The sequence below is a fragment of the Crinia signifera genome, chromosome 11 (assembly GCF_055691185.1).
Source record: "Crinia signifera chromosome 11, ASM5569118v1, whole genome shotgun sequence".
Lineage (NCBI taxonomy): Eukaryota > Metazoa > Chordata > Amphibia > Anura > Myobatrachidae > Crinia > Crinia signifera.
Window position 1 is genome coordinate 40,955,848 of NC_139227.1, and position 13,273 is coordinate 40,969,120.

The 13,273-nt window shown below is 43.9% G+C and overlaps 1 long non-coding RNA gene across 7 annotated transcripts in view; it reads left to right on the forward strand.

Annotated features, from left to right (window-relative positions):
- Positions 1 to 13,273, forward strand: part of LOC146045792 (uncharacterized) — a 378,902-nt gene that overhangs the window by 238,282 nt on the left and 127,347 nt on the right. For all 7 annotated transcript variants that reach the window (XR_014465605.1, XR_014465610.1, XR_014465608.1 and 4 more), the window contains one exon: positions 3,851 to 3,941. This is a non-coding gene — a long non-coding RNA (uncharacterized LOC146045792). The remainder of the gene's footprint in view (positions 1 to 3,850; positions 3,942 to 13,273) is intronic.

Consider the following 13,273-nt stretch of genomic DNA (forward strand, 5'->3'; position numbering starts at 1 on the left):
CAATTCTCAGCTCTGCTGCAGATACAGTGGCAGGTGACATTCTTTTTCAACCACTACAATTCCTGCTGGGTCTGTCTCCTCCAGCTCATTTTAGAAAGAAACTAGACTGCAGAGAAGACGCTTGCAGGGGGACAGATGGGACATACAGTAGATAGCTGCAGAGTGTTGTCATGATATTACAGGTCATGTGACCCTAAAGCCAGCCCAGGAATAATCTCAATAGGAGCTGTGTCTGATCATTATATGGCCTGATTATGATGCCTGAAATAGGGATGGCCATCGTCCACCTATGATTCAAATTCATTGATGGTTTATGGCCGAAGTGGATTACTTTTGCCATCGATGGGGAGAACCAGATGGTTTCCCTCCATCGATGGCACAGCCTAACCAATGTTTTTTTTTTTCAAGGTGCCAGGACACGGAGCATAGCTCCACCCCCAACAACCCTGAAGCCCTTCCCGCATGCTCTTATTGACCCACAAGCCAGTCAGTAAAAGAAAGTGGATGACCATCAATAGATAAATTATCCATGGTTATCCATCACATAGTTTGTTATTATCGACTGCTGGTTGCAGTATTGCCATCGATGGAAACTGCACCGATGGCCTTCCCTGGCCTGAAATAGCCAGCCTCACAGTGAGGTCAGTAGTGATGGGAGTTCTCAGATGTGGTCTGGTCCAAACGCTGCCACCTTCACAAGTTCAGCGCACCTCTTCTATGTGTGTGCAGCTGTTATTGCAGAGTTATGCAGGCACACCAGCAGATCACTCACACTATGCACACCACAGTTATTGCCCAGTGGTGTCAGTAAGTTAACAGGTACAGCCGTACTCACTGTTACATGTATACTGGTAATGGATGAAGCTTGCAGTGTAGTAGGGTTTCATACAGCTAGCCATACAGCGAGTGTGCACTGGAAATGGACAGCGATGCAGTGTTGCTGGAACTGCTTCATAGGCAGCTGTCTATATAGCTAAGCATGAAAACTCCATATCAGCAGGGGTTCGGTATGATCTACCTACAATCAAAATCTCGACGGTCAAAAGACCGACAGCAAATGACCAACGGTCAAAATACCGACAAGGTCAAAATACCCCCAAAAATATGAAAAACGTGTCTAATTTTTGACCTGTCTATCTGAAATATAGACAGGTAAAAAATTAGACACATGTTTTTCATATTTATTTGGGTCTGTATGTTGACATAGGTTGACATGAACCCCGTGCTTCTGGCACGGTGCCTCACTGCACTCGGCACACTTTTATATTCCCCCTCCATGTCCACTGGGATGGTAAAGTATGTACAAGTCGGTTTCATTGAAAAAAAATTAATTTCAGTATTTTGACCTTGTCGGTATTTTGACCCGTCAGTCAATGGTTGTTGGTATTTCACTTAAAAGGGAATTTTATAGGTAACTGCTGCTGCCTTTGGGACTGTTCACATGCGCTGTAGGGTTTTCAGGAATTTTTTGCTTGTGCACAGTTGCAAATAATCGCTGAACTACATGAACATGGGCATCGCGTGTGACTGAATCAGGCCCATAATGTGTCTTTTCTAATAATGTATCATCTCTCACAGTTCCCATTGTGTGATCCAACAGTAAGTCTCCATTCTTCAAATGCTCCAGTAAAAAGTTTGAACCGTTAGCGATCGTGCGCTGCCTGTGCTTTCATATGCCCGGCACGTTGGCATTACATTTTGGGTGATTTATCTACTTATAAATTGCATTACTGTTGAAATCTTATTCTGTACGGCAGGAATCCTGTTAACATTATCAGCTTTTTTCTGGCTGCCAGTTCGGTTTGAATGTCGGCGTAGGAATAATTTACCATTTAGGAATAGCGGGCAAAGAGATTGGGCCATATGGTATTTTCTGTACCTTTAAGTATATCAAATAATACCAAGGGCGTAATGTAATACCGGACGAGTTTGGAAGCAGTGCGGGATGCCGGACTAACTCAGACCTTTTTTGAAAGGGGCAATCACTTACATGGCATGGTGTGATAACTCTCACAGCTAACTCCGGCACAATGTTAGGCCATAGGACCAGTGGCGTAACTATAGCTCAGCAGCCCCCACGGTGGCAGGGAGGCGCTTAGCAAGTGAGGGCGCCGGGGGGGCTATTGTTACCCACTGCCGTCTGCCCAGGACCTGCTCTCCCAGCTCTATTTTGGCGGTAAGGGGGGAGGGCGCTGCCAAAATTAGCGACGGGGGAAGCATATTTAATAGTTACGCCACTGCATAGGACAGAACCTAGGCTGGACTGATGGCATAATTAAGGTAGTGGCCTACAAAAACCTACTCGGGGGAAGGGCAGGGATGGCCCATTGACCATCAATGATTTATTTATGGTCTGACCCTGATGGTAAATAAAGACTGATTCAGATTAGTAAAAAAAAGCAACTTTGCAAAACCATGCTCCACTTCAGGTGGGGCAGATGTAACAGGTGCAGAGAGAGTAAGATTTAGAGTGTGTTCAAACTGCAAGTGAAATTGTGGTGTACAAGTAAAGCTGTCATCTGCAGGCTACATGCAGAAGCAGCCAGTATTTGCCCTGCACAGAAACAATATAAATGCATTTTGTCCCCTTGCATTTTAAACATGAGTTCCAAACTCAAATGTCCTTGTTTTTTTTTTTTTTTTGCTTTACTGAATCTGGTCCATAGTTTCACTATTAATGTTTGATCAACCAGTTGCAAATGCAGGATTTCTAGATGGGGGTTACCCAATGCTGCCCACTTTCTCCCACTCTGCGGAACAAGCAAGTGCAGGAAATCAATTGATACATTATTATTGCCAGACTGCAAAAAACACAACATTTGGGCAGAGCGCAGCACTAAAAACCTATTACCATTAAGCAAGTGCGGGAGTCTGAGGGAGAGGTAGAAGAACCTAAAAAATAGAAATAACCCTGGTAATGTAAATCATTGGTCTTTATATACACTGGATACTCTATGGATACAGTATTATTATCTAACACTATAGATGGGCTATAGTACAGGCTGTATCACACATTTACATAATATACTGTAACTAAGTGGTCAGGAAAAGGTTAAATATCCCATAATAATTAATACACAAACATAATGGAACTAGTACTGTACTTTCTAAGCTCACATTCTCCCAACTCATGGTAAGGCTCCTGTCTCTTCTTCCTGGCAGCTGCTCTCTGGTCTAGTGCACTGACTGAGGACTCAGATCCACACACACAGCAAACTTGGTAGAAGAAGCTGCTACCACTGGGCATGTGCAGCAGCGCTGCTCTGTCCCTTAAGGTGCATACACTCTGGGCATATTAAATATCTGTTGCAGAATGTAAATGCACAGTCATTGACCATAAATGGTTAAGCAGCCAATGAGCTTCTTCTAGAGGGTTACCCTCTGAGCATGCATATACATTGCTTCTGCATATGCTGCTTCCCTTGGCCTGTTAGTGGGGTGGAGAGGTTCGGCCATTTCTGCAGCCCTGTCACCTCATGCCATTGTACTGTATACACCCACTGTTATACATGCCATTCACACACATTTACTTCATCGTATGATTTGTCTTAACCTCTGTGCTTCTCAGTATTGTCTTCATATCACTTTTGTTAGCTTTGCTTATATGGAGATATATTTAGGTGATAACATTCTGATTTAGGGATCAGGTTCCATTATATATGGCATCCCGGGCCGGAGCACTCGTATCGCATGGGTTTTCTCTGTGGTCGCATCTTCAATACATCCGTGACCACAACAGGTGCAACCTTTCCGCCAGAGTTTTACAGCATAACAGTGACCGTATCATGACTTCTGCGTGGACAGGAAAGGAGACCCCGTCCTAATGTCCCATATCTTGTTACATTTACAGTGTTCATCCGGAAAGCACTGGGAGGTTTTGGTTGTACTGAAGCCAATCTGCCAACATCGCCACAGATGAAAGAATCACCAGCACATCTCAGGTACTGTAACAATGACACTGTTTTGTATCATGCACAGTCACACAGTATCTATTATAAATGCTGTAATAGTATTGCTGATATTACAGTATCTTCTCATTAATTCACCTGTACCACAGTTGTAATCTTGTTTTGTGGACTGGATACATATTTTATTTGGGTGGCCCATGTGTGGGGATTGCAAGATCCTGCCCAGATAACATTGAATATGCGATCTGTCATAAATTACGTCTCTACCCAAGTGATTATGATGGTGAATATTTTCTTCAATGTAGAAAGTGGTGGCTTCCATTACATGAAAGACATGGAAAAGTTTTATTGTTCCTCAGTGAGAAAAACAAAATAGCAATCTAGCAAATATGATACCTTTTAATGGCTAACAAAAATAAATGTTGTTAAAATGCAAGCTTTCGAGACTTCTTAGGTCTCTTCCTCAGGCATGGTATAACAAGGTGTGTGAAGAACCACATATATATACACAGCAGAGTAGGAACAAGATGTGATAGATGGACATTCTTAAGATCAAAACAAAACAAAATAACAGAATGAGCTTGTAAATTGAGTCCTTAATTGGTTTGTAGATAAGTAGTGTGAAAGTTTTATTGTCTCTAAGTTGATGACAGACCAGAGTTAGAGCTCCGATGCCCTCACTCTCTCTGGGCCAGATTCCTCAGATGTTGTAGTGGGCCATAAATCCCTCGGATAGATTCAGTCCTGTGTTAAGGGTGTCAAACGTTGTCATTAATTTGTATTCCCAGACCCTCCTGTCTCTTTGTGATTTGAAATTTCCTTTTAGTATAATCACTTTCATATGATCCTGATTGTGTCCTGGGCTGCAGAAATGTTTGGCCACAGGAAAGTGTGTCTTTTTTTCTTTTATTGTGTGGCGATGGGACCTCATCCTTGCCTTAAGTTTTTGTCCTGTTTCTCCAACATACAGACCCCCAATAGGACATTTGGTGCACAGAATCAGGTACACTACATTGGTAGTAGAACATGTGAATGTCCCTGGGATCTTATAGTCCTGTTGTGTGTTGGGGATTCGTACACTGTCTGTAGTGAGGATATGGGCACAGGTTTTGCAGCTCCTTACATTGCAGGGATAGGTTCCTCTTTGTGTAATGGATGGCAGTGAACTTCGGATTATAATATTTTTCAGGTTTGCAGGTTGTCGGTAACATAGTAGTGGAGGGTCTGGGAATATTGTTTTCAGGCGGTCATCTTTGTGTATGATGTGATGTAGTTTTTTTGCAGTTTTTCTTAGCACCCTGATCATCTGGGCTGATTCTGAACAAGAACTCATACATTTCCATGAAAAATTTAACAGATTTCATCCAACAATAAACCTGACAATGAATTACTCATATACCGAGATAAACTTCCTTGACACCACTATAACAATTCAAAACAACGCAATACAGACAACCCTATACCGAAAACCCGTGGATCGGCCTTCATACCTCAGATGGGACAGCTTCCACCCGAAACACATAAAAAAATCCATTGTCTACAGCCAGGCCATCAGATATCATCGCATCTGCTCCAGCCCAGCAGATAGAGATGTCCACTTAAAACAACTTAAAGGGACCTTTTTAAATCAGGGATATCATCCCACATCAATCAACGATCAGATTATCAGAGCCATCAGGATACCCAGAAATCAACTTCTCCAATATAAAGAAAGAGAAAGAAACAACCGTGTACCCCTGGTAGTCACCTACAACCCACAGCTTGAGGTGCTAAGAAAAACTGCAAAAAAACTACATCACATCATACACAAAGATGACCGCCTGAAAACAATATTCCCAGACCCTCCACTACTATGTTACCGACAACCTGCAAACCTGAAAAATATTATAATCCGAAGTTCACTGCCATCCATTACACAAAGAGGAACCTATCCCTGCAATGTAAGGAGCTGCAAAACCTGTGCCCATATCCTCACTACAGACAGTGTACGAATCCCCAACACACAACAGGACTATAAGATCCCAGGGACATTCACATGTTCTACTACCAATGTAGTGTACCTGATTCTGTGCACCAAATGTCCTATTGGGGGTCTGTATGTTGGAGAAACAGGACAAAAACTTAAGGCAAGGATGAGGTCCCATCGCCACACAATAAAAGAAAAAAAGACACACTTTCCTGTGGCCAAACATTTCTGCAGCCCAGGACACAATCAGGATCATATGAAAGTGATTATACTAAAAGGAAATTTCAAATCACAAAGAGACAGGAGGGTCTGGGAATACAAATTAATGACAACGTTTGACACCCTTAACACAGGACTGAATCTATCCGAGGGATTTATGGCCCACTACAACATCTGAGGAATCTGGCCCAGAGAGAGTGAGGGCATCGGAGCTCTAACTCTGGTCTGTCATCAACTTAGAGACAATAAAACTTTCACACTACTTATCTACAAACCAATTAAGGACTCAATTTACAAGCTCATTCTGTTATTTTGTTTTGTTTTGATCTTAAGAATGTCCATCTATCACATCTTGTTCCTACTCTGCTGTGTATATATATGTGGTTCTTCACACACCTTGTTATACCATGCCTGAGGAAGAGACCTAAGAAGTCTCGAAAGCTTGCATTTTAACAACATTTATTTTTGTTAGCCATTAAAAGGTATCATATTTGCTAGATTGCTATTTTGTTTTTCTCACTGAGGAACAATAAAACTTTTCTTATCAACTGGCTAACACGGTACCAAACTTTTTTCTTTTGATGAAAGACATGTTCACTTTAAGTGGCCTTAGCATATGAGTATTTATCCATGGTTTCCACCAGGCAGTGTCAGACTAGGACACGAATTGCCCAGCGGGGGAATGCATTAGTCAGCGTACATGCTTAGGGGAGTGGTCAGTCTTCCAAGGGGGTGTGGTCAGCAGCCACAGCAGCTTTACCAACCATTAGAGAGTGCATTGGCTGCGTCACTCGATAAAGAGAGGTTGGTCTTCCGGCAGTGACTCCCACCAGGAGTTCCCCTGGTGTCCTGGTGGGCCCGTCCAATTATTGTTTTGTTTCCTGTCCTCATACACAAGCGGATGCTGCATTATACAGGTTACAGTAAAACACCGGACATGCCGAACACAGGATTATTCTGCCGAAAACGTAAGTAAAAACAAAATGTAAAATGAAGTAAATAAAAAAAACGACAATAGCTTTCCTGCGGGTATTTATTAATGTGTGCCGTAGCCTAAAACTAATCTGAATACAAATATGTTTTGTTTGCCACAGTTTTAATGGTGTAAAATACCAGACGGGATGTGATTTAAATCAGGTTTTTTTTCCTCTGGCTGGGTATAACACAAAGCACACTGACATACATAATGGCTTTTTAAAAAGCTTTGGACAGACTAAATAGATTTTAGAATAAAAAATAATAATTACTGTACATGAATGTCTATTTTAAGACTAGAATAATACAAAGGTATTGCAAATAATGGCTACTGTGTGAAAGGTATAGCAGCGCTGTTTCTGACAATATGCAGGGAATTGGGGAACAATGGTTTACTCTTCAGGAAAGATATTATATCAGTTATGGCGATAATTATATGAAATTGCTGGGTTATATTTGATACAATTGATTTTATATGCTGTAAACTTTCCACTGATGTAAATATCATTATGCAGGATGCTGATACGGGTCCCATAAGCATTGAATAGGTGGTGGCAATATTTCCCCTGTCGGAAATAGCGCCCAAGATTGTATACCGCCCTAAAAGCACAATGCTGTCATGTACAGTAGATTGCATAGATAGAGTGTTACTAAGCAAGTTTAATTGATGTTGTTATTGATGCGTCATATCTTATTACTCTAGGATGTGATGTGCTTTTTTTGCTAGTGGCACAATGATTAGCATTGAAGTCTTGGGTTTGATTGCCACCGGTGTGTAGTTTGTATGTGTTTGCATAGTTTTTTTTCCCCAACTGCTCAACTCAGTTGGGGCACAATTGAGGTGTAATGGCTAGCATTGCTACCTCATAGCCTTGAGGACATGGATTAATTTCCAGGCCAAGTGCTCTGTGTGGAGTTTATACGTTCCAATGTTTTTGTTTATATGTGATTCCTCCAGATGCTGCAGTTTTTTCCAGTAACAACATACTGGTAGGGTAATGGACTTCTTACAAATAATGAACCTTAGTGTGTGTATCTGTGTGTACAAACATAGGCAAATGCATGGGGTGTTTATGGTTGCCCAGAAACCCCCTCCTCTTTGCCAGTGGCTAAAATTATGACATTAGCAATAGTATATAATACCATTACTAAATCTGCCACCAAATCATGCATAGAGCAGCTACCAGAAAGAAGAGACCGAAACCATAGCAAGAAGTGGGAGAATGTGAACTTACGTACAGTACTCACCCGTCCGTGCCTGCTGTCGGCTAACGTGTGTGGTCTCCCGGTGTCCAGGGCGGCTGCAGGCTCCGGCAGTCAGAGGCGGCAGTAGGGGGGACAAAGGGTGCAGCCCTGCTCTGTTGATTGATGGCGCTGTGAGGCTAGCACCGCCATCTTGATTGTGGGCAAAGGAGTGATTGGGCTAGGTTAGGGTTTTTCCTCCCATTCTGTCCTGTTAGCCAATGGCAGCTGCCCTCTAGGGATATAGGGGATCTGCCTTGGCTAAACAGTGTCAGTACAAAAAGTCTCTTGAGCTGTGCAGTTCATGGGAAGAATTCTGACTACCTATAGTGCTCTTGCTCTCTCCTGCCCTGCTCTCAGTTCCAGCGTGCTGGCCCTGATCTCCCGTGGCTGCTGTCTCAGTCCAGTCTGGTTGCCAACCCGCGCTCCTGGTCTCTTCGGTTCTTCGCCTCCAGGTCCAGTTCGGCCGGATCCAGTTTCCACACTCTTTCAGTTCTTTTCTATTGGATCCTATTGTCTTATTCAGTGGCATAACTAGGATTTGGGCACCCCCCCCGCCGTTAAAGGGAGGGCGCTGGCCCGCCCACCCCGCCGCACCAACCCCCGGCCGCCCACCCCGCCGCACCAACCCCCGCCCGCCCCGCCACCCCAACCCCCGCCCCGCCGCCCATGCAAACCCCCCCATCCCCCGCAGTCTTACCTACGTTCAGTATGCGCTGGTCCCGGCTCCCTTCTTCTGCTATCAGGACCACCACAAAATGTCCGCCCCCATACAGCAGACAGTTTCAGAGAACTGTGTGCTAAATGGGGCCGGACATTTTGTGGTGGTCCTCATAGCAGAAGAAGGGAGCCGGGACCAGCGCGTACTGAAGACAGGTAAAGATTGCGGGGGATGGCGGCGGGGCGTAACTATAGCACTGCAGCCCTCGGGGTGCATGCGCCCGCACTTGCACAGCACCCCCCCCCCCCCCCGCAGTCGCGGGGGCTGCGGTGCTATAGTTACGACACTGGTCTCATTCATCATATTCATCTCCTTCTCTGGATACAAGTTTGGTCTTCATCATATTCTTCTGAACAGACACCTTCCGGTATCGTTATCTCCAGTTTGTCCCGAAGTACCTTTATAAGGACTGATTCTTTTGTTATTCAGTGACTGTTTTCTCAAAGAAGTATTTGAGTCATCACTGTCACCCCTATATGAAATCCTTCATCTGCTGGTCCGTCTTCAGTTCCTGTGCACCACACGACCTCATCAAATCGTCCCGGTGTGACACCTGCGTTTGCCCCCTGACATGGGGGTATAGATTGTAAGCTCCATGTGGGCAGGGGCTGTTGCGGATGGCAAATATGTGTGCACTGTATAAATAGCTGTTTTATAAACAAATTAGCATTTGCCAATGATTACGCAGGGAAATCTCCACAGATGGCAAATGGAACGTTCTTAAGCTCCGATAGCTGATTGTGAAACCGAAGACTTATTTATACAATTTCCATACAAATATTACCTTCCTGTATGAACAATGAGAGGGGAGATTGCCGCAGTTAAGCCGTCAAACTGTCAGGTGGCTTCATAAATCACAGTGTGATTGGGAGTTTCACACGTGGAATTATCTCCTGGAAACTGTGTCTGTCAAACTTTTGTTACATACGTGCGTCTGCATCGCTCTAAAATCCACTGGCGCTTCTGGGTAGGAATCAAGGGGCAGCTAATTAAAGCCTGAGGGTGAACTCCACCATGTGATACAGGATATCACTGTACCAAACCGCTGTTAGCAAGTGTTCTGCTGTAAAGCACTGCAGTCTGTATTCACTACCGCAACATTTGGTAACACAATCCAGGGCCGGAAGCCACGCCTATGCAAACTGCAAAGTACAGTAGGCGGGGATCTAGGGCATCGGGGTGTAAGGTTGTACACCCCTTTTGGTGGTAGTTCTCCAATCATAATTTAGGATGCTGTGTTAATCCTTTCAAGCCCAACGTCTAGTCAGGCACAACAGTCCCAGTAGCAGATCCAATGGCGAGCCACTTTACAATAAGAACATTAACATCTTTCAACATTCAATGTAGACCAGTTTTTGAATAATAAATAAAAAATGACAAGTAATTTAAACATTTAAACCAGACTGTTAGAAATACCCCCCCTAAAAAAATTGGACTGCAAAGGGTTAATGCCATGACACATTCTTTATATTATTTCTTCATTGAGGTTTAAAAATAACAAAAACACACATCAGCCGATTCAGTACTTGCCCTCTCTCTCCGAATGTCCAGGAAATCAATTTTGGGTAGCTGTGCAGGGCTCCCGAGTGTCTAGCCCTCCCACCAACGGCAGCCCTCAGATAACACCAATGTCTGTAATTATGGTACATACATCACTGAATACACTTTGGGTGGTATCCAATGCCGTCGGCGAGAGGGGGTCTGTGGTGAGGGTGGCTTGTTTTCGGCGAAGATCGCCAAAAACAAGCCATCCTCGCAGTTTAACTCCTGCACTGGCTGCTGCCCAATGTTCCGGGGGACTCATCGCCGTAAAAGGGGGGCAAGGATTCCCCCGAACTGAGAGGTTTGCCACTGATGCAGCGAGCCCCCCATGCATTTAGCTGCGAGCCTCGCCATTTTGACAGCTGCACTTGGCGTTTCCGCCTCGCTGGGGAAACCCAGCGAGGTGGAAATGGTGAGTGCAGGGGGAGTCAGTTGAATACTGACCTGCAACGGCGAGCTATCGGAACTTCTTGCTGTCACAACTCGCCCAAAAGCATTGAATATACCCCATTGTACATACTCTGTATGTAGTTAATAGTAAGGTACAGAAGTTTCTATCCTTATCCTGGGAGACCAGGAATGTTTAAATGGAGTTCAGCCTATTGCTAATCAATACTTGTGTGGAATGGGCCATTTTAGCCCCCCCCCCCCCTGCCAGGTGGCTGCATTTAAGATGATCTGACCAATGATCTGCTTACCGTGATGTCTTATGGTGCCCACACACGGTACGTTATGTGCTAGATGCATTTGTACTAAATCACATCGTGTCTAGTTCAAATTGCATTCAATAGGCTGCTACAGCGTATGATTAGAACGCGATGCAATCTAGTGCAAAAAGTAGTACCTGCACATACTTTTTAGTTTGCGATATGGACTACGTGGGAGTGAGCATCCTATCATAAGCCAAAAGAAACATGTGCGATGTGAACTACAATCGATGCTTTTGAACCAAAAAGTTCACAGCTCATCCAAGAATCGCATCATGTTTGGGCACCATTACTAGAATAAAGCGGGTAACTTTGGTGTTAGCTTATAGGGGGGGGTCTTAGAATGCACACCCGATTTACATGAGGTGCTATCATGCTGGGACTTGTAGTTCTGCAAAGAAAAACATGTGGTGCAGATGTTAGACCATGTTCTATACAGTTACATCTAAATAAAATAAATTGGACAGATTTTTTGAGGGTTCACTTTTCTCTTTAAAAAACCCCACAATATTTGCCAGAGTAATAAATCATCGGTCATTCACAGGCCCAAAAGTGTTCTCCATCTGCGAAATGGAGAATAGAGGAACGGGACACTAATAGGTGGATTGTGTTACACAGGTTCTCAGAGCTATTACTCCTGCCCTGTCATCTCAGATTACCCATTAGTACCAGCCTAATCTGATCGTCCTACTTCAACATTATAGACTATTGAAACAAAAAAAAACATATGGCTCTTTATCAAACAAGGCGATATTAACACTGGCACATTTATAATATTATAGTCTAAAATATGCCGGGGAAAGATATATCTTGTAGGGGGTGAAATTAGGGCTCTTCGTACCCACTCATCTTTGAGATGTGCGGTTCTATTGCGTTTTCTGTGATGCAGGCTGAGGGCATTCAAGGCAATTTAGGAGCATTGAGTTCAGGATCAATCAGACATTGCAATTCTGATGAAGACTCTCAGCCAACCTTTTAAGAATAAAATGATTCAAAGCTGCCTCTGATCAATATACAATCCTGATGGATTGACAACAGCTGCCGTATGGCAAATTCATTGTGTAATCCTTCAGAAGAATGGAATTGATTCGAGGGAAGTCCTGGAATGACCCCAGCCTGATTACTGGGCATCGTTATAAATCCCGTGGACAATTGTGACAGACTCACTGACACAGTGTGGTGTGATGAGCACCTGGACTCTGGACTTGCCGGCTTCAGATCTTCACGGCCTCTTCTTGGATGAACCTGTGGCAGGGAACGGCACAACCCAAGGAGGACCCACAAAAGCAACAGTACCACAATTAGCAGCGACAGTAATTTTATTTACCACTACACTGACTGGCCACTGCAATATTTCAATAAGTTGCAAACGATGTAACAAATTCTCAATAAACAGGCATTTATAGTAAAGCATAAAATCAAACAATAATCACTCTCTACTTCAGCAATCAATTTAAATGATTCAAAAATCTCAATATACTCTAACAACAAATCAATTAACATACACTGCCACAGAATACCAGTCTCTGGCTCAAACCAATGGTCCCTCGTCGACAGGTCCTCAAACAAGTGTATGTCCCTATGATAGTGTGCACACTTATTTATGATTCCTAGGGAAGGATGAAAGACAAAAACAATCCTCACTGAGGGGCAGGCAGATTCCCGGCTCAGGGGTAACCTCCTGTTTGTAACTGTAAGACAGGCTGCAGGGGTAGCCTCAATATAGAGCTGTCCTGGACAGGGTGAATCTAGCAGGCACTTCTCTGCCCTGCTTCTATACCATTTTACTGGGGTTAGGCAGACCTTGTCCTGTCTGTAGGGCTCAGTAGGGTACTAGCCTTTGTAGTGGGAGTCTATGAGGTGGCTCTATTTCCTGATATCCCCTTACAAGGGTGCAGATGCTGTCTCAGGGGGACTGAATCAGTACCTTGGGTGTTGCTGGCTTCTGCCACATGAATCTCTGGCTATACTGCTGCATGCTGTCTGGCCCCTC